Below are 24,784 nucleotides of genomic sequence, written 5' to 3'. Positions count from 1 at the left end.
AAGTTCCCAGAACCTCAAAACAGTGAAAACCTATTTACCTTTCCCAGCCTTGTACTTCGATCTGATTTTGTTCTCATTTGGGCGGAGGGAAGGGATGTTGGGGGAGTGCAATGAATTAATATAGAATGCCATGTTGGTTGGCAATAGATCGGAAACTTTGAGAAGTGAGTTTATGAATTCGAAGTCTGTTGGTGACTGATTGCTAAAGATCCGAAAATATTCAAGTTGCACGGATGCTAAACGCACTGTGGAGAACACCTGGTGGCTCGATACTTGAAAATGATCTGCAGAACTAAGTCTAGTGCGACACAAGATGGTGAATGCGAGCATGTGAGTGTGCAGGAGTGAAGTTCCTAACGGGGGAGGATATCTATCTATCTCAGGATGGAAAAATGGAGCGATGTCTTTCATCCTCTCTACCTTGTGTCGGCTTTCGAAAAACTTATGTGCAGCGCTGCATAAGTTGGTGATTAAAATGTGATATTTTGTGGGTTTTTTTTGTAAAAAGATTGACCATTATGAGCCACGATCTGTGGGAAAGGAATCGAAGACATTCCACTCCCCCCATACCCCCACCCACCCACCCATTTAGCATTTTATTGAAGTTAAATTAAGGTGATCAACCACTGTATTAACGATTTTTACTGCTTTATTTAGTTACTGCATTCCTGTATTTTTTTTAATGAATGCTACTTGAAAAATTAATTTTGGTTGGTAATTTTAACAATGTATGGGCCCCACTCGATCATGCCATTCCAGTAAAAAATGATTTATCCACGAGGTGGGATTTCGCAACAAAAAATCCAAACCGCCAGGTCTGCATCTCAGTGGGAGGGCTGCGTTTACATTTTTAAAAAAAGTGATGACAAAATGTATATCTGACAGTAAATAGGGGGTCTGGGTGAGAAGGGTCATTGCCCTTTTAAGGGTGGAGGAGGTTGTTGATACAGATGACGGAAATTGTGTTACAGGGCGGCGGCGTGGCTGCGCAAAGACACTCCGGGGAAATCTCAATTTCTTCACCAATCACCCCCGACAAATCCCTCCGGCCGCTCTTTCTCCCCGTCCCCGGGATCGTCAAGCATTCGGCCATGAGGAGGAGCGGGGGGGTCAGGGAGAGCTTCAGTCATTAATAGGCCCCGAAGGTAAGACTGTACCCGGGCTCTGGTGTGGCGGAGAGATCGGGCTCGCTTTGTTTCTGATGATGATGATGGCTTGGGAATCGCACGGAGACAGAGACACACACTCGGAAATGTATGGAGCGCTGTTGACCGGTAGCTGAGCGCAAGTGGGGTGTGATCCCCGAGCAGCCCGGGCTCTCTCTCTCTCTCACACACACACATACACACACACACAGAGATCGCGAACTCCAAAGCCTGGCTGTGTCACTAATACCCGGGGCTCTTCTCACTGTCCCTGCTCGCCCGTCCGCACAGGCACCCAACCAAAGGGGGTCAACTCTCCCAAGTTTGACTGCTCCATTTCGACCCAGCACTTGGCATAATTTTCCAATACAATCGACCAACTTCGGCCTTATCTAACAACATTGTAGCTTTTATTTGAAGGGGGAAATGCACAGCCTACGATAACTTAATAGTTTAGAATAATTCTGATGTAGCGGTGGACAAATCCGCAACTCAGGTTAGAGAAAGTTGCGAGAATGTAGTTTGGTACAGTGTCAGCCCCCACCCCGCTTTCTAAATTTAATTCACGCCTTCAGTGTGTGTGAAGGCGAAGAACACCCAGCGATCCCGGGCATCGGCCGGATCAACTCGGAATCAATACAAGCAATCTAAAAAAAAAGTTGTTGTGAAGTGGGCCCAAATCGCTTAAGTGGGAGAGTCGAATGAATGGATCGGGGACAAATGAGATCTGATGGGCAGGAACGATGTTATCTCTTTTGCAGGGAGTGTACTGTACAAAGGGCAGGACTGTTCAACCCACATCGTCATACCCTAAAGAGGAACCTTCCATTTTTGTTTTACTGTACTTGCTCACCAAGGTCACAGGTTGAAGCGTGTGAGTGAGTTGTAACAGGGCAGTGCACTGAGTATTAGATGGTGAGGGATTGCATTGTCTCTAGAATATGAGACGATTGGTAAAAATATACTTGCATGTTTTCAATCATCTGGCCCTGATGACATCATAAATTAGGGGAGTCAATTAGCTCCAGGTATAATTACAGTTGCAAATTCATCCTTAACTATTTTTGCTGCATTCTCAATAGTTTTATCCTGAAATCAAACTTTTGTTCTCACCTTTCCCTAGTGTGCTAACTAAATGCAATAGAGAGAATATGAGTATATAAATGGAAAGATAACAAGGCTGTTAGCTATGTCTGACCTGAATATTGGATAACTTCTTTAGCATTTTAATACATTGTAAGTAAATAAACTGTTTTAAACATATATGCATGAGAAATATTGCAGGCATACAGCAGATCTGTAGCATCTCAACCAGAAACTTTGGTCAGCACATTAAATATGTTGAACCTTTGTGAGAAAAGATCTGACAGAATCCACAGGTGAAACTTTAATTTGTTTATCTGCCTTCAGACGTGGAGGACCTGTTACACTTTTCTAGGTATTCAAACATTTCTTTCTATCTTTTTTCATCTCAAATCGGTATGTAAGATAGTCTCAGTCTTTTGGGGGTTGAAGTTTGCAAGATTAGTCTTTCTACAAAAAGAAATTGTATAAACCTCAGTAAATCTGTCTCTTCATTTCTTCATAGTATCCATTTTAATTTATCTGATTCTTAAAACGATGGCTGGCACTGCATTGCAATAAGCAGTGAATAGTGACTGAAGCCAACCATTTTTCTGCAAAAGGTAGGATACATTACCTCTCTTTTCTGATATTCAAATGTGGGAAATGATGTCTTTGGAGGGAGAGAGTATAGGAATATTTAGTGCACCTGACAATACCGATATAGTGATCTGATTGGCTATCAACACAAATGTATAAATTATTTAATTCCATAGAACCCTGTGTGGTATACCAAATGATAACAAGTATAGAGAATCCTCTTATTTAAAGTGAAGTATCCAGTATTATTCTAGACTTGTACCAGTTTAATATCTGTATACAATTTTATGAAAGGAATTTCTCATGTCCTTAATATTTTGGCATGTTTTTAGAATGCAATGAATTTATTATAATAAGGCTAATAGTATTCTACTGGTTCTTAAACGTACTATTAAGGTATTTTTGTGACATAGCTGCTTATCAGGTGCACTGGTAACACTGGCCTTCTAATTGAAAGATGGTGTGTGATGATGATTGACATGCAATAGTCCCAGGTCATAGAAAGACATTTTGCATTCATATTGCACCTCCTTGACACATCCCTAAGGGCTTCATACCAGAAAAATATATGTTTTAGTTTTGCCACTGTTGTGATATAGGTAAAATCTTGAAGCCAATTTTGCACAACTATTGTATAAATAACAATTGAATCTGTTTTTGTAGTATTGGTTCAGAGAGATTTTGCCAGGACATCTGCCTATCTTTGATTATTGCTTTGGCAACTTTTACAACCTCCTGAACACAGGCAGGACCTTGATTTAATATCTTGTCAACAATATGGTGCTTCCACCAATACAGCATGCCCTCACTTGTCAGCTACATTCTGTGCTAACTTTTTCTGAAGTTGCCTTTAAGCATTAAAGTTTTTGCGTTAGTAGTGAAAGTGTTTCTACTGAGCAAAGCTGACACTGTGAAGTATCTTACATATTTTATCTGCAAATGGTATTTCTATCAGGTCTGGGACTACTTACAGCAATTTTCTTTTTATGTGGAGCCAGTCTTAACTGGAAATAGGACAAAAGCAATAATGCATATGACATTGAGAGGGTATGGGATAGTGAAATGCAAACAAAAACTGATTTTTCTTAGCATTGCTTTACAGTTTTTAGTGCATCCATATGCCGTTATTCCATTGAATTGCGCAGTTTTTGTATTTCATTCCTGTTCAATATAGTTATATTGACCTGCTGTCAATATAGTTATTCTGAGAGAGAGAACTTTTTTAAAAAACATTTAAATATACTTGTTTCAGGGAGATCTAATCAAGTTATTGTTCAAATTATGCCTATTAACAAGAAATATTGAGTAACTTTGCAATTATGCCTTCAATTCCAGGTAGTTGGTTTTACTGAAGAAGAGCAAGTTTGCATGTGACTGTCAGAGTCAGTTATTTTCCAGATGATAGTTGGGAATTTAAATCTGTGCTTTCAAGTAGTGAAAGTGGAAAGCAGTGTTGAAATCTTTGCTTTTATGAGGCTCTACCTGGAAACCACATGTACAGTTTCAATCTCAATCTCCTTTTTCATATGTACACCAGACTGTGAAGTCACAGAAATCTGAAGTAAACAATGAAATTCCTATTTCATAAGAAAATGATGTGTATAAAATAGTGTTTATATAATATTTATATTTACTTTATTGCTGAAGCTGTGAAGGATAGGAATTTCTTGCAATAGTAATTCACAAGAGTTTTTTTATTTTCTTCAGTGTTTAAATATTCATTCATAAGTGGAACGTTCCTCTGAAGTTAATTACGCAAGAAGATAAGGTAAATCAAGAAATGATTTGGTCACACCAAGTTTAGTTTGAAACAGTTGTAGATTATAGATGTAATGGAAGACTGAAGAGGTTAAGAGATTCAATGTTTTAGCTCATGGCAAAGTAAGTATCAGGGTTGGAGATTTTGCAGTGTGATTAATTTTCAACAATGTGAGGATGCATGAAGTGTTCTGTTTGAATATTAGTCAGTCATTTCTTAAATACTCATCTCGATTCTTGATCTGAAAGACAATGCGAATTTAAGAATTTAATGGATTAATAAAATGTATCCACTTGCTGTGTGAGTGTGTCTTTGTATTGAAAGTCCAAGAATTGAATACAGTTGGGATTTTGTAAATTGTCTTTTCCTTTAGAAGTTAGATCAATTATTTCAGGACTGGAAAAAAGAGGATCAATTTCAGAAAAGCCTCAAAAGACTTTATTGGCTCATGACATTCAACTGTCCAAATTTTGCAAATTTGTATAAAATGTGAAACACATTTGGATCTTCAACTCTGAAAGTAAATTTTGTGACTGGTATTGTAAAATATAATGCTTTACTCAATAGTGACTTTGCTGGATAGTTGGGAAATTGCAATAGGGTGTCATGGATCATCGTTGAACATAGACTATGTTTTAGGCAAATATTAAAAAAAGTCTTGCATTTACCTAAGTCCTTTTATGATATTGCTACATCCCTCATGCCTGTCAAATATTGAAGTGCTTTTGAAATGAAGTCACTGTTATAGATAGGAATCATGGTAGCCATTTAGTAACAAGGCAAATGACTAGATAATTTGCACTTGGTGGATTTTGTTGAGAGAAACACTGGTGACAAGGACAAGGGGAGAATTCCTCTGCTTAATTTGAAAGATCTCCTGTAGACTTTTATTTAAGTGGAGAGATTGGAGATCATTTCAATATTTAATCTAAAAAACAGCACCTCTGACAATGCACGACTCCATCAGTACTCAACTGAAGTATCCTCTTAGATCATGGATTTAATTTCCTGAATGGCACTTGAACCACAAACTTTTAACTTAGGGTGAGTGCCACTATTGTGCCAAGTGTGATACTGATATCATTAAAGCAAACTGATGAACTCTGTTATTCTGAGTCACGCCAGTCAACAAGATTATGGAGTCCATGCGATCTACTTATCAAAGTATTGTACCAAACTTGATGTATTATCCCAAGCATCACTGGGGACATAATTATCCTACTCTTTGAAATTTAAAATAAATACACATAATCAAGGTAAAATTTGTACAAAATTAAAATTTAGCAGTTGTTAAAAAGAAAAATAGAAAACGTGGAAATAGTGGTTTATATAGACAAATAGAGTTTAATGTTACAGGTTGAATACTTTTTGTCAGTTTTGATTGTGTTATATACTTACAATTATAAGGAGTGGTGGAGAATAGTGAAAATGTATTGTGTTCAAGTTTCGGTCTATAGAAGATTTCTGCAGTAAATGTTAGTGAGTTGCTGTTGTTGAGGTGCTCTATTGTTGCCTAGAGATGTTAGCATGGAAAAATCTACTTCTAGTTTCTGTAATTATCAAGTTAACAGAGGAGTTTAAAAGTAAGGGGATGAACAGAGATTTAGCTGAAGTTGAAGAAAGGTGCAGTGTGAAGTGCAAGAGAGTAACAGGCAGTCTGTGAGAGGGGCTTTCAGGGAGTAGGGGTAGAAATCATCTCTAATCAAACTTCTGTACTTTGTGCTGTTAATACGTTCAGCAAGACAAGTGTGTCTTTTAGTTTCTTGCACTCCTCTCCAGCCAGCTGCATGATTAACTTTTATATCTTTACAATAACTTGAATTTATATGGATGTCCCAAAGAGCTTTACAGCCAATGAAGGTCTTTTTTTGGTTGTAATGTAAGCAACGCAGAAATTAATTTAAACTTAGAAAACTCTTACAACCATGTGGTCATGACCAGATAATCTGTTTTCTTATGTTGTTGGTAGTAGGATGGATAATGGTAAGGATAATAAGGTATATGTCCCATGCTCTTCTTAGAAATAGTGCTGCAGGATCATTTACATTCACCTGAATGGACAAATGGGACCTCACTTTAATACCTTATCTCAAGGTGAGAGTGTAGTGCTTTGCAGTACTGTACTAAAGTATCAGCCATGATTTGGTGCTCAAGTGCAACTTGAACCTGGAACCTTGTGATTCTTTGGTGAGTATATTACCAATTGAGCTGTGGCCTTCAGTATTTAAAGAAGTTAGTTTACATTTTTTCAAAAAGTCTTTAACTGTTATATAAAATAGAATATGTACTGTACTGAAGTTTTCAACATGTTTCAATTTTTGAATTTACAATTCAGATTGATACTACCTTACACATCATATGTCCAAGTATTAGATCATTGAACAGTGCAGCACAGAAATAGGCTTTTGGCCCACCATGGCTGCACTGACTATGATACAATTCTAAACTAATCCCATCTGCTTGCACATGGCCTGTATCCCTCTATTACCTGCCTTTTCACGTGTCTCTCTCTAAATGCCTCTTTAACTTTGCTTTCATATCTGCTTCTACCACCTTCCCTGGCAGTGTGTTCCAACTTTTCCTCATCTTACTTGAACATATGCCCCCTCTATAGTTGACTTTTCCACTTGAGAAAAAGACTCCAACTATGTCTGCTACAGGAAATATGTTGTTAAACTTGAAAAGGTTCAGTAATGTTTTACAAGGGTGTTGCTTAAAAATGTGTTGCTTAAAAATGTGTTGCTGGAAAGCGCAGCAGGTCAGGCAGCATCAAAGGAACAGGAGAATCGATGTTTCGGGCATAAGCCCTTCTTCAGGAATGAGGAGGGTGTGCCAAGCAGGCTAAGATAAAAGATAGGGAGGAGGGACTTGGGGGAGGGGCGTTGGGAATACGATAGGTGGAAGGAAGTTAAGGTGAGGGTGATAGGCCGGAGAGTGGGGTGGAGGCGGAGAGGTCGGGAAGAAGATTGCAGGGCAAGAAGGCTGTGATTTCCCCTCCCTCCACCTTTTCTCAGTCCCAACCCTAAGACTCAGCACCACCTTCTTGACCTGCAATCTTCTTCCCGACCTCTCCGCCCCCACCCCCTCTCCGGCCTATCACCCTCCCCTTAACCTCCTTCCACCTATCGTATTCCCAACGCCCCATTTTTAAGCTCTGATCTCCAGCATCTGCAGTCCTCACTTTTTCCTTTACAAGGATGTTGTCAAGATTGGAGGATTTAAAAGATAGAGACAAGCTGAATTGACTGGGCTTTTTTTTTCCCCGGAGCATTGGAGGCTGCGGAGTGACCTCACAGAAGTTTATAAAATCATGAGGGGCTTGGCTAGGGTGAATAACCAACGTCTTTTTCCCCACAGTAGGGAGTCCAAAACTAGAGGGCATAGGTTTAAAGTGAGAGGGGCAAGATTTAAACGGGAATTGAAGGGCAGCGTTTTCACGCAGAGGGTGGAGTGTGATGGAACGAGCTTCCAGATGAGGTGGTACTGGTGGGTACAGTTGCAACATTTAAAAAGCATCTGGAAGGGTACATGAATAAGAAGAGTTTGAGGGCTATGGCCAAATACTGGCAAATGGGACTAGATCAATTTAGGATATCTGATTGCTGTGGCTGAGTTGGACCTAAGGTCTTTTTCCATGCTGTGTAACTCTGACTCTGTGCACCCTATAATGCCTGTCATAATTTTATATACTTTTATCAGGTTGCTGCTCAGCCTCTGACATTCTAGTGAAAACAATCCACGTTTGTTCATCCTCTCCTTGTAGCTGAAACACTCCAATTCAGACAACATCCTGGTAAACCTCTTTTGCACCCTCTCCAAATCTCCGCATCCTTCCTATAGTGTGGCAATCAGAACTGTACATAATGCTGCAAATGTGCCCAGACTAAAGTTTTATGCAGCTGTAAAATGACTTGTCAGTTTTTATACTCACTGCCACAACTGATGAAGGCAATCATGTCGTGTGCCTTCTTTACCAGCTTATCCGCTTGTGTTGCCTCTTTAGGGAGTTATTGACTTGCACCCTGAGATCCCTCTGTATATCAATGCTCTTAAGGGTCCTGCCATTTACTGTAAAAGTTCACCTTGCATTTCACCTCCCAAAATGCATTACCTCACAGTTGACTGGATTAAATGCCATCTGCCATTTCTCTGTCCAACTTTCCAACTGATCTATATCCTGTTGAATCCTTTGACAATCTTCCTCACTATTCAGAATTCTGCCAACTTCATGTTGTCTGCAAACTGCCTAATCAGACCACTTACTTTTTCATCCAAATCATTTATATGTATTACAAACAACAGAGTTCCCAGAACTGATTCTTGCAGAACACCAGTGGTCACAGACCTCAAATTTTAAAAACATCCCTTTCTATGACCAAGCCAATTGTGTATCTAATTTACCAAGGATCCAACTCACCGTGGATCCTGTGTAACTTAACTTAATCTTCTGGATCAGTCTACTATGAGGGACCTTGTCAAATTTTTTAATAAAGTTAATGTAGACAACATTCATTGCCCTGTCTCCATCAATCAGTCACTTCCTCAAAAAGCTCAGAGTTTGTGAGACAAGACCTCCCCTTTATGAAGCCATGTTGACTATCCCTGATAAGTCTGTCTTTTCCAAATGTGAGTAAGTTCTGTCCTTTAGAATCTTCTCCAGTAGTTTCCCTACTACTGATGTGAGGCTTACCAGCCTACAGTTTCCTGGATTATTCCTGTTGCCCTTCTTAAACAAAGGAACAATATTGGCTATATTCCAGTCTTCTGACATCTTGCCTGTAGCGAAAGAGGATGCAAAGATCTCTGCTAAGGGTCCAGAAATCTCCTTTGCCTCCCCTAGTATCCTGGGATAGGACTCGTTTGGCAATGGGGCCTTATCTACCTTAATGTGTTCTGAAATAGAAACCAAGACTCCAATCATCAACAGGTTGGTTTCCACAGATTGAATAGGGATAGTGGAATTCTGGATAGGAAATGTTTTTGGCGGGATCTCTAACTCAGAAGCCACCCTGGTGTGACAGGCCTGCCTTCCAGTCATAGCGTCATAGAGCTGTACAGCATGGAAACAGACCCTTCAATCCAACTCATCCATGCTGACCAGATATCCTAAACTGATCTAGTCCCATTTGCCAACATTTGGCCCGTATCTTCATATCCCCATCCGGATGCCTTTTAAAGGTAGCAACTGTACCAGACTCCGCCGCTTTGTCTGGCACCTCAATCCATACGTGCACCACCCTCTGCGTGAAAAATTTGCCCCTTAGGTCCCTTTTAAATCTTTACTTTCTCACCTTAAACCTAGTTTTGGACTACCCAACTCTGGGAAAAAGACGTCCATTCACCCTGTTCATGCCCTCATGATTTTATAGGCTTCTGCAAGGTCACCCCTCAGCCTCCAATGCTCAAGGGAAAATAGCTCCAGCCAATTTAGCGCCTCCCTATAACTCAAACCCTTCAATCCAGGCAGCATCCTCGTAAATCTTTTCTGAACCCTGTCAAGTTTCACAACTTCCTTCCTATAGCAGGGAGACCAGAATTGAATGCATTATTCCAAAAGTGGCCTAATCAATGTTTTGTACAGCTGCAACATGACTACTCAACTCCAATACTCAATGCACTGACCAATAAAGGCAAGCCTTCTTTACCATCCTATCTACCTACGACTCCACTTTCAAGGAACCATGAACTTGCACTCCAAGTGCAAATGACCTTTCCATTAAGTGTATAAGTCGTGCCCTGATTTCCCTTCCAAAATACAGCACATCACATTTATTTAAATTAAACTCCATCTGCCACTCCTTGATGCATTGGTCCATCTTACCAAGGTCCTGTTGTATTCTGAGGTAAACTACTTTACCGTTCACTAACCACCAATTCTTTGTCACCTGCACACTTACTAACCATGTTGATATGTTCACATTCAAATCATTTATATAAATGACAAAAATCAGTGGACCCAGCACCAATCCTTCCCAAATGACGTTCACAGGTAGCAAGTGTGCAGGCGCTACTGGGAAAATGGTCAGGTAGATCCAATTGCTGATTCGATGTTCCTGATGTGGTACAGAGAAGACAGGAAGAAGAATTTAGGAATCCCAGGGGAAACATTTCTATTTCTCCTGCCCTACATGCAGTGCTGTTAAAGCATTTGCCTTCCCTTAGGAGTTGGCTTTGCTTTCTCTTGGAACAGAGGGTTTTCTGAGAACTGAGAACCATAGCTAACCCTGCAGTGCAGGTGAACTTTGAGACTGCTAACCTGATTAAAATGTTACTTGTCCCATTGGAAATAGATTGACAGTGATGGGACTAAATGCAGACAACCAAACCTAGTAGTGTGCAGGTTTGGTCATGTTTGAGATTTTATGTGTTTTATCTCACTAGAGCTAACTCTTCCATTGTTGTGGGTTAAAATTTAGCCTGATGTGTATGTGAGATGAAGCCATAAAGGTATTTTTACATTTAAGGTAGTTGGAATTTCATGGTGGGAGTTAGAACTTGATGCCAGTGCTTACCAGATCAGCAAATATATATGTTTTGACTTGGGCAATTTTTTGTTTACATGGCATTTAGTACTTAAAGTTTCTTAAAGAACAGTGCAATGTTTTAATACTCTAATTTACTGACTTCATCTACTTTGTAGACTTTTTGCCAATCTGAAATATGTTAGTAACATCAACTTAAAATTTTGTTTTGAACCTTGCATCCAGCATATATCTGTTGGAATTTCCTTAACTTACTTTTTCTTCACAGATATTCAAATGACTATCAATTTGCAAGTACTTGAAGAAACAGTGTGTATGTTTTAGTTGAATAGCTTTATAATACATAACGGTTCAAAATAAAAACTAATATTATGTAATAATATGCAAAATAATTTCTTTTTTCATTATTTCTAGAATGAGAATTACAGGTTAGCTGAGAGATTAGTTAACTTGGTGATTTTCTTTTTCAGTTTCTCCCCTTCTCTTCTGAAGTAGCTAATTTATGATGAGTTACATTCCAACAGCATCAATTGTCCTCAAGTACCTCTTTCTTCAAGTGTCTGTTTGGACAATCAGTACAATATTTGGGGAAATCAACCCATTTCATTACTGAATATCAAGACCTACATTTTGATCTTTGAGAAAAAGAGGAAATGAATTAAAAATGGACTAAAATTACGCCATGTAATTGTTGGTAGGCTAGAGCACCAACTTCACTTTGGGTTCCAGCTGAACAGAATTTTGTCCTTCCCAATGTTGAGTTTTTTTTAGCAAAGGTGACTGAATAATGAATAAACATTGAGATGTTGGTTTATTTTTTTTCTGCTGTCTCCAAGTTTAAATTTTCTATTGTATATTAATCAATAACTTGCTGAAGTTTGTTGGTAGTGGAACGTTGTGAGCACCTTTTGTTACAGCATTGATGTTGCTGGCCTTATTTATGAAGTAGGAGTAAAACTTTGACATCTCTCTGTGTATAAGATTCACTATGTTTCTAGCGGGCAACAAAATCAATTACTTCCCTAATTAGCCTGATACTTACCTTATGAGAATTTGGGTTGTGTTTGTGGAACTTTTGTAGGTAAGTAATTCTGAATTAAATGCAATTGATAATCATTTAAAATAAAATCCTGTTCAGTCTCCCTCAATTTCTCAGAACACTTTTGATGTCACAGTTTCACATTCCACATGAAAGGTAGGGTGGTCTGGGCCACAGATACCTCTGTGACTGCCCATTAGACTTGCCTGAATGGAGTCAACCTTTTTAATTGTATTTTGGCTCTGAATTGTAAAAGAGCAGTGATGTTTGTGTATATATTTGTGATTTTTGCTATGTGAATATTTGCAATAATTTATTCTCAGTTGATAATGCTGATGAGTGTATAGACAATGATGCGGGAGGAGGAGGTTCAAAATATAAATATTTGGCTGTATTCTCCCTCCTCCACCTCTGGCAAACTGTTTAATTGTACATCATCCTCCCAACATGGCTCATCTTATTTACAGGTACCTTTAATTGCAACAGTAGAATTGGCTTAACCACAGATTGTTTCACACCCATTCTGTGATTGGTTGATAACAAATATGAGTCAGATGAAATAAGTTGTTGAAATGGAATCAAATATAGCCACAATTTTGTATTGCGTATTGTAGTATATAGAACAACATTTGACAAAGTAGACTATGGGGGAACCAGTGGATACCAAGCAGGAAGAAAATAAGAAATTGGGTCAGGCATTCAAAGTCACAAAGTAATATTGTAAGTAGATAATTTGTCGAGGAGACTTTGAAAGTTGCATTTGTTTATGCATAATACAGTTAGCTTTGCTTAAAATTGTCACAGTTCACTAAGTCAAGTTGAAAAGGGCTGACTGGCAACACTGAGCTTCAGAGTAACACATACAAACTGCTGTACAAACATTGTACTCAAAATGTGAATGTGACTTTTCTATTTCCTTGCAGGTTTAAATTAGACAATAAAGGACTCTGTTTATTGGAGTTCTTTAGAATCATAGAATTTTACAGGACAGAAGGAGGCCATTCGACTCATTGTGTCTGTACCAGCTCCCGAAAGAGCTACCCAGTCAATCTCCACTCTCCAGCCCTATCTCTCTGGCCCTATAACTTCTTCATTTTCTTAAAGTTTCTACTATAAAAATGTTTAAATAGCTGAAATAAACAAACATTTTGGTTATGGCTCATACTATAATTCTACTTCTTTTATTAAAAGAAACCAATGCAATGGATTGCAGCATCCGTGGCTTTTATTTCTGTCTGATGAGTGGCTGCTCATTTACATTGTATGTCACAATGCAACACTTGAAGCATTCTCTATGGAGTCTTAATGAAATTCCTGCAATTGCTGTTGCACTGAACACATACTCGGGCACATCACTGACTTTGGTTTTGCTATGAAAATAAATTGCTTCTGATTTTTTTGACACTCAAACTAGGGACCTCCCGGTGCCTTTCATATTTACAGTGTGTTCAGAAAATTCCAAAATTAGGTATAGTTTTTTTAAAAAAAGCAATTTTTTTGTTTGAATATTTTCTCAATTCAGGAAAAGTTCCACCAGGCTGGAAATTAACAAATATAACCCCAATATTAAAGAAAGGAAACCCCTATATTAAAGAAAGGAGGGAGGCAGAAAACAGAAATGAGGCCAGTTAGCATGACATCTGTCATGCTGATAGTGAAGGAGTCCATCATCAAGATTAAAGCTGCATACTTTGAAAAACTCAACGTAATCAGGAAAAGTCAGCATAGTTTCATCAAAGTGAAATTGTGAATAACCCACTTCTTGGTATTCTTTTGAAGGACTGACATGTGCTATGAATGTAGGGAAATGATGTGGGTACTGTGCTTCACCTTTCAGAATGCAATTGGCAACGTCCCGCAAAGATTTAGTGCACAGAATAGGAGCTCATGTGTAGGAGGCAATATTAACATGGATAGGAGATTGTCCAGCTGGGAGAAAACATAAAGTATGCATAAACAGACCTTTCCTATATGGGATGAGTGGAAACCCAAATGGATTTGTGCTAGAGAATTTACAATTTACTTCAGTGACTCAACTGGAAGGAAGTGAAAGCATGGTAGTTAAATCTGCAGATGATAGCAAGATAGTTGAGAAAGTATGTTGCAAAGAAATCACAATGAGGTTGCAGATGGATATAGGTAAGATGAATGAGTGACTGGGAAAAATCTGACAAATGGAATATAATATGGAAAAAAGTGAAGTTTTTCACTTTGACAGGATGAATGAAAATGCAGAGTGTTACTTAAATGGACAACAACTGCAGAATACTGAGGTGCAGAGGGTTTTTTTAATTCCTTCGCGGACATCATTGACCAGGCCAGCATTTATTACCTATCCATAATTGCCCAGAGGACAGTTACCTGTCAATGGTAATATCAATGAGAGATTCACTCTTACTGGAGATAACTGTTACCTGTCACTTGTGTGGCACAAACACTATTTTCTACAATTAGCCAAGTTTGTATGCTATTCAGATTGGCATAGACTGTAGCCTAACCTGAGGATTTGTGAATGGAGCTGAACATTTTTGCAATCATTAGCCAGCATCCTCATCTGTAACCATATGATGGAGAGCAGGTCGTAGATGAAACAGCCAAAGATGGTTTGGCCTAAGACAGTATCCTAAAGGAATTGTGGGCTCTTGTGGTGCAGTGGTAATGTTGCTATCTCTGGAAAAGGAGGTCTGGGTTCAAGTCCCAATTGCTCCAGAGGTGTAAGATCTCTGAACAGGTTGATAAGAAGAACCTAAAGAAACTTAGATTTTTTGTGGTGTAGTGATAGTGTAACTACTGAGCCAGATATCACCATTCAAGTCTCACCTACTCCAGAGTTGTATAATAACAATCTCTGAACAGCTTGATTATAAAATATCAACCCTGAGGACCTCCTACAGAGATGATTGGGCTTTAACAGACATAACCATCTTTGTTTCTGCCAAGTGCAACTCCAGCCAGGGGACAACTTCTGCAATTCCCGGTGATAACTTACTTGGGGTCTCTGATGCCATGTTTGGTCAAATGTTGCTTTCATTTGAGGGTAATCACTCTCACCTCATTTCTTTCTTTGTACCCAATTCTGTTAGGATGCCTAGAAATGACAAGTCTTGAGTGGTTTGGTTGGGACCCAAACACTGCGTTGATAAGTGGGTTAGTGCTCAATTCGAGTTGCCATTCAAATAATGTATAGTGGAACAGAAAACTACAAATGCAATTAGATTATAGAAACTTAAAAATTAATCGGATGTTACTAATAGACAAATGGGGTTAACTTACTTGTGTCAAATTTCTGTGACCACAATTTTAATGCAGGTGTTAACCATTTAATCTTGCACATGCTATTAAGATTTTTACTGGAATAATGGACAAAATGTGTTATCAACATCCATTAGTGGGTGAATTTAACTGTATAGCACATTTCCGCTGGCAGAACAGGAGTGGATGCCACCCCTACTGTCTTGCTGGTTCCTAAGCTATTCCAATTAAAATTGAAAGTGCTCACTGCATGCATGTGAAAAAATATACAGTACAGGGATGGGAGAAGGTTTTCATTGGTGAAAGCTGCTGACAATGCCGCACTGTCCAAGATCACCCCCAGTGGCGATAATTGAAATGTTTTATATAAACTCATTACCTTATAAGGACTCTGCCAGTCAACACCCTGAGATAGATCAACATATGACCAATAATGATACACCCTTTAGTCCTCTCATTTTCTTACTTAGATTGGCAGGTCACACTATACTGAGAATAAGGGACCTTTTTCACTCCATTCCTCCAAGCCCTGAACCTATCCTTTGTCCTCCATTAGTTTCCAGTTCTACTCCTCAACACCCACCACTGACTTGCTCTTGTCAGTCCCAAGTCTCATTGTAAACTACCATACTCTGTTTTGTCAGAGGGTTCAATAAGGAAAATCACTGACCTCTGACACAACTGCACAAACTGACCATTGTATGTCATTTTCAAGCAACATGGAATGGGATGCTATGATATTTTCATGGAGAAAGTGTGAACTGCAGATACTGGAGATCAGAATCGAAAGGTGTGGCACTGGAAAAGCACAGCAGGTCAGGCAACATCCGAGAAGGAGAAGAATCGACATTCGGGCATAAGCCCTTCATCGACTCTCCTGCTCCTCCAATACTGCATGATATTATCATGCACTGCTAATTTTATCATGAAGGTTGAACATAATTCCAAAATGTTTTAATGTAATGAGAATGGCTTTGCACATGTATTACAACGAGGTACTTGCAACTCAAATAGCATGAAGCCTGACCTACCTGAAATGTCCCAAGGTAATCTCTATATTTGAATCTACTGCTGGGAAAACTAATTTTATGCTCCCATCTAAATTATTCCATCAGCCAGTTTTTTCCGTCTTGCACACCCCAAAAAATCAAACATATATTTCCAACTGTAATTTCTAGGCTACTCTAATACAATGCTAATTACAGAATAGAAGAACATTACCTGAGAGTGTAACATCTTTCTTTTACCAAACTTGTTCAGATAAGGTTGTCAACCAGTTTTGCATCTAGTTTTGGGCTCATTTGGAATTGAATTGAAAATATTTCTTTATATTGCTGGGAGAAGATACTTTTTTTCTAACATTCCAGTTAATATTAATGTCCAGTTTTGGAGCAGAAGTATTTTCATTTTTGTATTAGATTAAAGAGAAATATTTATACTAAGGCAGCATGGTGGCTCAGCAGTTAGCAGTGCTGCCTCATAATAGCGGAGCCCCAGGTTTGTTTCCAGCCTCGGGTGCCTGTCTGTGTGGAGTTTCCATGTTCTTCCCCTATCTGCGTGGATTTCCTCTGGTTTCCTTCCACAGTCCAAAAATGTGCATCTTAGGTTGATTGGTCATGCTAAATTATCCCATAATGTCCAGGGTTGTGCGGGCTAGGTGGACTAGCTATGGTAAATATGGGGTTATAAGGATAGGATAAAGGGCTGGGTCTGGATGGGATGCTGTTTGGAGGGTCGGTGCAGACTTAATGGGCCAAATGGCCTCTTTCAGCATTGTAGAGATTCTATAAACTGGTTTTAGTTTATAACCTGTTTGGTGAAATAATTTGTATTTAATGTTAAGCATGTAAATAAAAATGAAATGTTCAAGCACATTTAATGAAAGATAATCCAGCAGATGAAATTTAGTTTGGATGAGTGTAAACGTTGCTCATGTCACTGAACAGACTAAATTATATGTGAAATCTGACTGGTTTTGGAATGAGTATTAATAAAGCTGAACAAGATTTAAAGGTTCCTGTAGTTTTGGTAATCGATACATGTAGTTGATGTAGAACAGTAATCAACAAACAATGCTGAATGATGTCACCAAGATAGTGGAAGCCGTTTTTAGGTAAACTCAAAACCAGCTGTTAGATATTATTTTAGAGTTATAGAATGATGCAGCATAGAACCGAGCCATTTGTTGTATCATGCTAGTACTGATGATGATGGGACAAGCTGTCCTAGTTAGTCCTACTTCTCTGTTCTTTTCCCATTGCATACCAAATTGCCCCCTTTTCCCCCTAAGTTCCAATTCTCTTTTGAAAATTGTTATTGAATCTGGTTCAACACCTTTCCTGATTGTAACACTTCACTTTTTCTCCCCCCATGTTACCAGCTTAAGTCAATTATCGTAAATCTCTGCTCTTTGATTAGTGACTCTTCTGCCACTGAAATCAGTTTTTGCTAATGTATTATATTGTAATTTTCACAGTTTTGACCATCTCTAATAATTCCCTTTCTAAATTCTAAAGAAAAGATACAATTTTTGTTTAGTTTTTCCAGATAACAGAAATCTTACATCCCCAGTAACATACTCATAAATGGTCCCTTTAACCTTCCTAAGTTTTCATGTTCACCATGTGTCTGCTTGGGTTTCCAGTTGCTCTGGTTTTCTTCCATTGTCCAAATAGGTGGACTGGCCATGATAAATTGTCTGTAGTGTCCAGGGCTGTGTGAGCTAGGTGGATTTACCATGGGAAATGTGGGGTTATGGGGACAGGGTTGGGGTCTAGGTCTGGGTGGGATGCTCTTCAGAAGATTGGTGCAGATTCAGTGGGATGAATGGCATCTTTCTGCACTGCAGAGATTCTATGAAAATCCCAAGGTGTTATATACATATGTAAGCAGCAAGAGGGTAGCAAAGGAAAGGATAGGTCCTTTCAGAGACAAAGGAGAGAACTTATGTATGGAGCCAGAGTTCTTAACAGACCACAGTACATCATAGGAATAGACCCTTTGGCCTACCAATACGTAGTGCCTTTCTAAACTGAAAATCTTTTGTATCCATGTGGTCTATAACTGTCTATTCCCAAATAGTATTCCCGAATACTTTGCATTGATATACACAAAGAAGAAGGACATAGTGGTTGGTGAGTCTAGAAAGGGGAATGTTGATATTCTAGAGCATATCAATATTTTAAAAAGTGTTGGATGTTTTGAAAAGCATTAAAGTAGCTAAGTTCCCAGGACCTGATGGGATCAATCCCAGCATACTTTGGGAGGCAAAGGAGGAAATTGCTGGGGCCTTATATGAATTGTTTGTGTCCTCTTTAGTTACAGAAGTCCCAGAGGACTAGAGAGCAGTGAATGTTTTTCCTTTGTTTAACAAGGGAACAGAAATAAGCCTGGAAATTAGACTGGTGAGCCTTACATCAGTGATAGGTAAATTACTGGAGAAGATTCTGAGGGACAGGATTTACTCATCCTTGGAAAACCAGTGATTTAATAGTGATAGGCAGCATGGCCTTTTGTCAGGGAAGGTTGTGTTTCTCAAACTTGTTTGAGTTTTCTGAGGATGAGATAAAGATGATTGATGAGAGCAGGCTGGTGGATATTGTCTACATGGACTTTAGCAAGGCCTTTGACAAGGTTCCTCAAGGTTGATACAGAAAGTGAAGTCACACGGGATCTCTGGAGAGCTGGTAATGTGGATACAGATCTGGCATAGTCATAGAAAACAGAGAGTAGCAGTGGAAGGGTATCATTTTTAAGACTGGAGATCTCTGACCATTGGTGTTCCACAAGGATCAGTGCTGGGGCCCCTGCTGTTTATAATATATAATTTGGAGGAGAGTGTAGATGATCTGATTAGTAAGTTTGCAGTCAGCACAAAGATTGGAGGCACTATGTATAGTGAAGAATAATGTCAGACGATACAATAGGATATAGATAGGTTGGACACGGGTGGATAAATGGCAGATGGAATTTAATCCAGACATATGTAGGGTGATCCATTTTGGAAGGTGTAATGCAGAAAGCAAGTAGACAGTAAATGGAAGAATCTTTAGAAGTATTTACATTCAGTTGGATCTGGTGTACAGTTCACTGAGCACAAGTTGATAAGCTGGTCAAGAAGGCGTATGGTATGTTTTTCTTCATTAGTTAGGGCATAGATTGTAAAAATTGACAAACTGTGTTGCAGCTGTAAAGAATTTTAGGTCAAATTTGAAATATTGCATACAATTGTCATTCCTAGAAAAATGTGAAGGCTTTGGAGATGCTACAGAAATGGTTTACCAGGATGTTTCCTGGTTTGGAGGGGATTATGGAGAGATTGGACAAACATAGTTTGTTTTCACTTGAGTGTCAGAGGCTGCGAGGTAACCTGATAGAAACCTACATCTCACCAGGGAACCCATGTGACTTCACCTTCTGTTTGTGATTTTTGAGAAGATTTGTAGCTCAGGTTGAGGTTCAGCTTGTAAGTATTCTCGCTGAGCTGGTAGGGTTGTTCTCATGATGCGAATAAACCTACCAGCTCAGCGAGCAAACTTTCACCTTCTGTATTAGCCAGCCTTGAGGCATGGATAGACAGAGATGCCTTCTCAGGATAAAAATACCAATTACTAGGATACATAGGTTTAGGGGGAAGTGGGAAAGGTTCAAGGAAATGTGAGACTAAGTTTTTACACAGAGGAAAGTAAGTGCCTCTACTGCACTCCCGGAGGAGATGGTAGAAGCAGGTACAATAGTGATGTTTAAGAGGAATCTTGACAGATACATGAATGGGTAGAGAATAGAGGAATATGGACTGTGTAGAGGTAAATGGCTTTTAGTTTAGAAAGGCGTCACATGTCAGTGCAGGCTTGGTGGTCTTAAGGACCTGTTCTTGTGCTGTATTATTCTTTATTTTCTTTGTACCGTATGTGGCTTACTTCTCTTCCAACTTTTTACATTCTTAAAGTATGGTACCCAAAATAGGAAAGAATACTTCTCCAGATGTTTTACCATGTTAATGATTATATATAAATTCAAGTTGATGTTGTTAGCATGTTTTAGAAAATCTTTAGTATTAACATAGTGGGTGTTGGTCAGCTGAGTTGGCTGGATAGTTGGTTTGTGATGCATAGTGACGGTAACAACGTGGTTTCAATTCTAGCACTGCCTAAGGTCACCATGAAAGTGCTACCTTCTCAACCTCACTCCTTTCCTGAGGCATGATGACTTTTAAGTTAAACCAGTCATTTCTCTTTCGAATGAGCGAGAAGCATTATGGTCTTCTGGGCCTAGGTAACATTACATGCTCTTTTTTGGCGATTGTAAGAATGCTAAACTTCAAATTAACTTAGTTTATACTTCAAGAGTTGGCAAGTGAACTCTCATTAGCTAAGACATTGCCATGGCAAAAGTGATGTGGAACAAAGGCTCCCCAAGCCTTCGGCTAATTAAGAAAAGGCACTAGGCTTGAATACTTTATTGGGTCCCTGCAAATGAATGTATGCTGCTTCTAGCAATTGTAAATGAGCCATAATTTGAGTTTTATAAAATCGGAAGATGCCAAATTTCAGAAGGTAGGTAAGGTGCCTACTTGTCCACTCTAAGGCCTGTTTGACCAATAATCCACCTTCATGGCCATTATATGCTGCACGCATGCTAATATTGAGAATGTTATTTTGCTTAAAGTAAATTTTTTGAAAAGCCATGAAGAGTGGGTTGCATAATTGCAGATTGCTCTGGACACATTGTGGATATCACCCTAAGTTATTGTCCTGTTTTGTGCTTCCTGTGGTCTCCAAAACTCAGACAGACACCCTGTCTCCCCTCCCCCAGCTCCCCAATTCCTTTCCATCGAAAATCCAAGACTTAATTCCCACTGGTGGTAATGTTTTCTTGGTCCTGCTTTCTCCTTGCAGTCCCAATACCACTCTCTATTGGTGGAATCTGGTGGCACTTCCTCTCACTGAGAGATGGAAGACTAATGCTCAACTTGTTTAGGCTGGCCATTGCAGCATCATTGCAGCAGCGTATTGCAAGTTGATTCGTTTAAAACTGATTTATCTTCCAGTAGCCATATACTATGATCACATAGAAACATATGTACCTCCACCCAACCCCCACCTCTCTGTAAAATCTGATTGCGGGTATCACATTCAAGAGAACAAGGCAGTTCAAAAGATTCAGACCAATAACTAGAATTGAAGCTGGCATAAAACTTTGATTTTCTATGAAATACTGTCTCTATGCCCATAGATGGTGCTGTTGTTTGAAGCTAAGTTCAATGACAATTTTCTGTCAAGATGTGGATAATACATCGAAAATTATTAACAACAGAAACAAAAATAGAAGTTGTTGGAAAAGCTCAGGAGATCTGGCCACATCTGTGAAGAGAAATCAGAGTTAAGGGTCTGAGGAAGGGCCACCAGACCCAAAAGGTTAACTCTGATTTCTCTTCACAGATGCTGCCAGATCTGCTGAGCTTTCCCAGCAATTTCTGTTCTTGTTTCTGATTTACAGCATCCACCATTCTTTCTGTTTTCACTGAAAATTATTTTCTGTTTCAGCCTATTGAGAATCATTTCATAATCAGGGTTTCCTCAGTTAAGGTAGTGAATTCTTACTTGATCAATTGAGAATATTTAATTAGTTAATTTGCTTTTTTTTAACTGGTAATCAAAACCGTATATGTTTTTTCAGTAAAGTCAGAATTTTGCCATTGGCATATTATGGAATCTGATTTCTGGTTTTAAAGTAAACATCAAGTTGAGATTATCTGTTTCTTGCCCTTTTATTACAACCGATTAAATCTATTTTTCCAAAATAAAATTTGGTTGTGGTATTTGACAGGAGGTATTGTAATACATTTTTACCTTACTTATAATTGGTGCATAGGTCCCTCTAGTGGCAATGTAAATTCATACAGTTTTCATTGGCATAAACTTTTCAATCTCAATTTTTATGTAGTGCTTAGCAGTTTCACTATATTAAGCACTGAACAAATTCTTTGAGTTGTAATAATGACTTGTGGTTGTGAAAGCCTCTGATTTTAACCCATCTACCCTGCAGGAATGGAGTCGGTGAACTGTTAAAACAGGGAAAATGGTATTATTGGCTCACTGTTGTCTGCCTGCCATTTCTACATGACAGTGATCAAGAGCACTTTCTGTAGAAAGACACATCTGTCTTGTTAATTACATTCACATATGGGCTCAATTATGTCATATTGACCCCTGTACAATCAAGGTGTTGGTCAGAAATTTCCAAGCTGGCTTGTTGCAAAAAATGTGAGTGGCATTAGCTTCATAAACTATGCAACATTAATACAAACTACATTTAAAGGGACCCACATTTGTACACACTGAAGCCAGTGTGGCACAGTAGTTAGCGCTGCTGCCTCATAGCGCCAGGGATGTGAGGTTGATTCCATGTTTGGGCAAATGACTGTGTGGAGTTTGCACATTCTCCCTGTGTCTGCACGGGTTTCCTTCGGGTGCTCTGTTTTCCTCCCATGGTCCAAAGATGTGCAGGTTAGGTGGATTGACAATGCTAAATTAACTGATAGTGTCCAGGATTGTGCAGGCTAGATGGATTAACCATGGTAATTGCAGAGTAATGGAGGTGTGAGTCTGGGAGGATCCTCTTTGGAGGGTTGATGCAGACTCGATGGGTCCTTTCTGCATTGTAGGGATTTTGTAATTGTATTAGTATCTGTGTGACATAGTGAATATGATATTTATCATGGATGCTATTTTTGTTTTGGTTAGACAAATATTTGGCAGAGTAGCAACATCCTGAAAATCTAGCATGGATGGTTACATGTGAAAGGAGCTACTTATAGAAGTTCTTACTGAACCTTAAAGGATCTATAGACAAAACAACACATCCATGAATATTTCAGAAAAGTAGTACAAGCATCAGCTATATTTCACTTTGGAGGCTTGTCACTGATACTTCTGCAGCAAGACCCACTGCTTCTGGAATGCCACTTTTAACCTTTTTGCTACAGGCTTCGTTCAGGCGACAACACACAATATCTACGTATCCCAGTTTTCCAAGATTACATCCAACAGCATTAATGTCTACTTTTCCAGAAGGATGCCATAGTCCAGAATGGGAACCTCTGGAATTTGTAGAAGTGGTTGACTTTACTCATGTCTACAGCACAATGGACAATATATATAGCTATCAGGATACCACCGGTCTTAAATGGATTACTGATCATTTATTTCATTTCTTTTTGTGTCACTTGCCGACACACAATTTGGTGTTATGTTTCCCTACATTAAAGCATTTCAAAAATACTTCATTGGCTATAAAGTAAGTTTTGGATTTTCTAAAGTCATAAAAGATAAAACATAGAAATGTAATCTCTTTCTTTATGACAACATCTTTTTTTACTCTTGCTTGCCAGAATATTTATTCTCTTGGGGCAAATGTTCAGAATTACTGGGTGGATATCTGTAGACCTAGATAATATTTTCATGGAGGTAGCATGCTAAAAGGATACTTTAATAAAGTATAAAAATGATAAACGGATGTTCCTTAGGTTCAAGGTGTTTAGAAATATGATGGTAAGATGAAGAGAAGTTCCAGTGTAAATTTATTTTTAATTTTGTCTGTTTTCCAGTGATTTGAAAAGCAGCTGAAGTGTTGTAGGCACACTCCTGTTTCTTATATTGGTTCTGTTTATGTGCCATGCCAGATAATCAGCCTATACCAGACGTTCGCACTGGTCATATTATGGCTTGGGACATACATCTGGGTATCCCTGCTCTTAATGAATGCACTGATTTTGGTTGTGTTTTTGCTCTCCATTGCAGGGCATCAAAAAAAAGGCAGTTGGATCTTTCTAAATAATATCTGTATTTGCGTTGCAATCTCATAACTTAGAACAATGACTACAATTGTAGCTTCAAAATTGCACTCCCTGCTGATATCAGCTAAATCAGCAATTGTATTGATCTTAAATTGAAACGCTATGTATAAATTATTAGATTAGATTATTTACAGTGTGGAAGCAGGCCTTTCGGCCCAACAAGTCCACACTGACCCTCCAAAGAGCAACCCACCCATACCTATTCCCCTACATTTACCCCTTTACCTAACACTACAGGCAATTTAGCATGAACAATTCACCTAACCTGCACATTTTTGGACTGTGGGAATTGAACCCGGGTCTCTGGCGCTGTGAGGCAGCAGTGCTAACCACTGTGCCACCGTGCTGCCCCAATGAAGTGCAAGAAATACCCAGAGTTGTTGTGTATGACCTGGTTGAATAGTTGCAGGATGCTGTGTGAAACTGAAACATTATCTGCATAGCGTCTGTAAGGAAAAAAAAGATAGGCTAATGATTTGGATGTAGGTTCTTCAAGAGAACTGGAACTTGAAATGTATTTAAGGTTCTTAATTGTATTGAAATGATTGGACAAAAAAAAGGTAAAAGTCAGTAATTCATTAGGTGACC

At 38.9% G+C, this 24,784-nt stretch overlaps 1 protein-coding gene across 6 annotated transcripts in view; it reads left to right on the top strand.

Moving 5' to 3' along the window:
• The window catches only part of LOC140495864 (BCL-6 corepressor-like protein 1), a 262,058-nt gene that overhangs the window by 88,114 nt on the left and 149,160 nt on the right, over positions 1-24,784 (top strand). Inside the window, exons 1-4 of one of the 6 annotated variants that reach the window (XM_072595066.1) lie at positions 352-466; positions 972-1,145; positions 2,734-2,830; positions 4,515-4,575. The exons of 1 other annotated variant lie outside the window; for it this stretch is intronic. The gene's annotated coding sequence lies outside the window, so the exon portion shown is untranslated. Of the gene's footprint in view, positions 1-291; positions 331-351; positions 467-971; positions 1,146-2,733; positions 2,831-4,514; positions 4,576-24,784 lie in introns of those variants that run through there. 4 more of the 6 variants (XM_072595067.1, XM_072595063.1, XM_072595062.1 and 1 more) reach the window with 4 other exon arrangements.

This window comes from Chiloscyllium punctatum, chromosome 25 (genome assembly GCF_047496795.1).
Source record: "Chiloscyllium punctatum isolate Juve2018m chromosome 25, sChiPun1.3, whole genome shotgun sequence".
NCBI classification, from domain to species: Eukaryota; Metazoa; Chordata; class Chondrichthyes; order Orectolobiformes; family Hemiscylliidae; genus Chiloscyllium; species Chiloscyllium punctatum.
The sequence above is the reverse complement of the archived record's forward strand: the minus strand, read 5'-3'. Positions and strand labels throughout refer to the sequence as shown.